General features: G+C 41.5%; 1 non-coding gene across 1 annotated transcript; it reads left to right on the top strand.

The window, feature by feature from the left end:
• Positions 1 to 3,069: 3,069 nt before the first annotated feature.
• On the top strand, positions 3,070 to 3,176 carry LOC131629561 (small nucleolar RNA R71). The gene has a single exon (XR_009292054.1). It is a non-coding gene; the product is annotated as a small nucleolar RNA R71 (small nucleolar RNA).
• Positions 3,177 to 3,622: the final 446 nt, after the last annotated feature.

Raw genomic sequence — 3,622 nt, 5'->3', positions numbered from 1 at the left:
GACTCCTACAGCATAATCACTTGCATCACACATTATTTCGAAAGGCTCATTCAAGTCGGGAGGTTGCATAATTGGCGCAGAGATTAATGCTCGTTTAAGCGTTTGAAATGCTTAAGTGCATTTATCGGTGAAAATAAATTCGGCGTCTTTCATAAGTAGTTCAGTTAAGGGTTTGGTTATTTTAGAGAAATCCTTAATGAAGCGTCGGTAAAAACCAGCGTGTCCCAGAAAACTTCTTATTTCTCTAACGGTTTTGGGAGGTTGAAGGTTTTCGATAATTTCGATTTTTGCTTTATCAACTTCGATTCCTCTATCGGATACGATGTGTCCCAATACAATTCCTTGTCGAACCATGAAATGGCATTTTTCCCAATTAAGGACTAGGTTTACGCTTACGCATCGTTTAAGCACCATTTCAAGGTTTTCTAAACATGTTTCAAAACTTCCTCCACAGACAGAGAAGTCGTCCATAAAGACCTCCATTATTCCATCTAGGAAGTCGGCAAATATTGCCATCATGCATCTTTGGAAGGTCGCGGGTGCATTGCAGAGCCCAAAAGGCATTCGTCTATAAGCGAATGTACCATAAGGACAGGTAAACGTGGTCTTCTCTTGGTCGTCAGGGTGAATAGGAATTTGGAAAAATCCGGAGTATCCATCCAGATAACAAAAATGCGAGTGTTTAGCTAGGCGTTCGAGCATTTGATCTATGAAAGGTAAAGGGAAATGGTCTTTTCGGGTAGCTTTGTTTAGCTTCCTATAGTCAATGCACATTCTCCATCCAGTTTGGGTACGTTGTGCTACAGATTCTCCTTTTGCATTAGTGATTACAGTGACTCCTCCTTTCTTTGGTACGACGTGAACAGGACTAACCCATTTACTATCGGATATAGGATATATTATTCCGGCTTCTAGCAGTTTTTGGATTTCCTTTTTAACCACATCGCTCATAATAGGATTTATTCTCCTTTGATGTTCCCTAGAGGTTTTACTATCGTCTTCGAGCATAATGCGGTGCATACACAGAGAAGGGCTTATACCTTTCAGATCTGATATGTTATATCCTAAAGCGGTAGGGTATTTTCTTAGGACATTAAGTAATTTTTCAGTCTCGGTTCGTCCTAAGTTGGCGTTCACTATAACTGGTCGGTTTAGTTCTTCGTCTAGAAATTCGTATCTAAGATCGGTAGGAAGTGTTTTCAGCTCTATAGCAGGCTTCTTAGGTCCAGGTATAGGATCGGGAGTTAAAGCTAAGCATTCACTCAGGTGGTTATCTTGATATTCCTCACGCCAGTTGTCATCTTCAAGAATTGGCGGCATAGGAATTCTTAGGATCTCGGTTTCCTTATTTGGTTCGGATTTTATTTCCTTGACACACTCGTCGATTATGTCAGCAGAACAGCATGTGTCAATTATAGAAGGTGCTTTTAGGAATTGGGAAAGGATAAATTCTATTTTCTCTTCTCCTACTTCGAAAGTAAGCTTTCCTCGCTTTACATCTATAATTGCACCAGCGGTTGCTAAAAATGGTCTTCCCAATATGATCGGGATGTTAGAATCTTCTTGGATATCCATAATGATGAAGTCAGTTGGGATGTAGAATTGACCTACACGAACAGGGATATTCTCTAACATTCCTACAGGGTATTTAACTGACGGTCTTCTAGTTGAAGAGACATTCTTGTTGCTTTAAGCTCACCTAGATTGAGTTTCTTACAGGTCAAAAGAGGCATCAAACTAACACTAGCTCCTAAATCGCACAAGGCTTTCTCTATGATGGTTTTTCCAATTACGCAGGGTATAGAGAAACTACCAGGGTCTTTCAGTTTTGGAGGCATGTTATTTTGGATGATAGCGCTACATTCAGCGGTAAGCGTTATAGTTTCGTTATCCTCTAGTTTCTTTTTGTTTGATAAGATTTCTTTTAAGAACTTAGCGTACGAAGGCATCTCAGTTATGGCTTCTGTGAATGGTATGGTTATGTTTAATTGCTTCAGAAGTTCTACAAATCTTTTAAATTGCGATTCGGTTTTTGATTTAGCTAATCTCTGAGGGTAAGGAATTGGTGGCTTATAAGGTGGTGGTGGAACATAAGGTTTCTCTTTTTCAGGTTCCACTTCGTTATTGTTCTCATCAGTCTTAGCAGTTTGTTCATCAGTTGTTTTCTTTTGGGTTTCCTTTGGCTCTTGTTGTGACATGGGTACGTTTTGAGTTCTAGGATCTATGGGTCCATCGTAATTCGTTCCACTTCGTAGTGTTATCGCGTTCGCATGTCCTTTAGGATTGGGTTGAGGTTGAGCAGGAAACGTGCCAGCAGGGGCAGCAGTAGGTGCTTGTTGTTGAGCTACTTGTGAGATTTGAGTTTCTAACATTTTGTTATGCGTAGCTAAAGCATCTACTTTGTTCGATAGTTGTTTTAGTTGCTCGCTATTGTGGATGTTTTGATTCAGGAAGTCCTTATTGGTTTGTTGTTGGGAAGCTATGAAGTTCTCCATCATGATTTCTAGATTTGACTTCCTAGGGGTGTTTTGAGCAGCTACAGGCGCTTTTTGGTAGCCAGGTGGTACAGCAGGTGCTTGTCCAGGCGCGTACAACGCATTGTTGTTCTTATAAGAAAAGTTCGGATGGTTTTTCCATCCAGGGTTGTACGTGTTAGAATAAGGGTTTCCTTGAGCGTAATTTACTTGATCAGATGGGACTCCAGTCAAGAGTTGGCATTCAGCAACTACATGTCCAGTCAATCCACAAATCTCGCAGTTAGGTGTTACAGCGGCAGCGGTGGCTGAAGGAGTGATGGTTAAGTTCTCGATCTTTTGAGTTAAAGCGTCTACTTTAGCGTTAACACGGTCTATACCACTTATTTCGTACATTCCTCCTTTGGTTTGGGCTTTCTCTAGAGCGGCTCGTTCTCCACCCCATTGGTAATGGTTTTGTGCCATGTTCTCTATGAGTTTGTATGCTTCATCATGGGGTTTGTCCATTAATGCTCCGCCAGCAGCGGCATCTATAGTCATTTTAGTGTTATATAAGAGACCACCATAGAAAGTATGGATGATCAGCCATGGTTCGAGTCCATGATGAGGGCATATTCTAAGCATGTCCTTGTAACGTTCCCAAGCTTCGAAGAGCGATTCGTTATCTTTCTGGGTAAATCCGTTGATTTGACCTCTAAGCATAGCAGTTTTGCTAGGCGGAAAATATCTCGCTAAGAATACTCTCTTCAATTCGTCCCACGTAGTTATGGAATTGGAAGGCAGGGATTGAAGCCACGCTCTCGCTCTATCTCTCAAGGAGAAAGGGAAAAGGCGTAATCGAATAGCTTCGGAACTAACGTTGTTGGCTTTGATAGTGTCGGCGTATTGCACGAACACAGATAAATGGAGATTGGGGTCGTCTACAGGGCTTCCAGAGAATTGATTCTGTTGAACAGCTTGGACCAGTGAAGGTTTCAGTTCGAAATTGTTCGCCTCAATCGCAGGTGGTGCGATACTTGAATGCGGTTCAGCGCGCGAAGGAGCGGCATAGTCTCTAAGAGGACGAATAGCATCCATCTCTAACTTCAGGGTGATTTGATTAATTTGATCAGTAAAAATCAATTCCTGATTAATCGGAATTTCTGCTA

Source organism: Vicia villosa, unplaced genomic scaffold (assembly GCF_029867415.1).
Source record: "Vicia villosa cultivar HV-30 ecotype Madison, WI unplaced genomic scaffold, Vvil1.0 ctg.000579F_1_1, whole genome shotgun sequence".
NCBI classification, from domain to species: Eukaryota; Viridiplantae; Streptophyta; class Magnoliopsida; order Fabales; family Fabaceae; genus Vicia; species Vicia villosa.
Note: the sequence above shows the minus strand (reverse complement) of the source record. Positions and strands in the feature narration are given on the sequence as shown.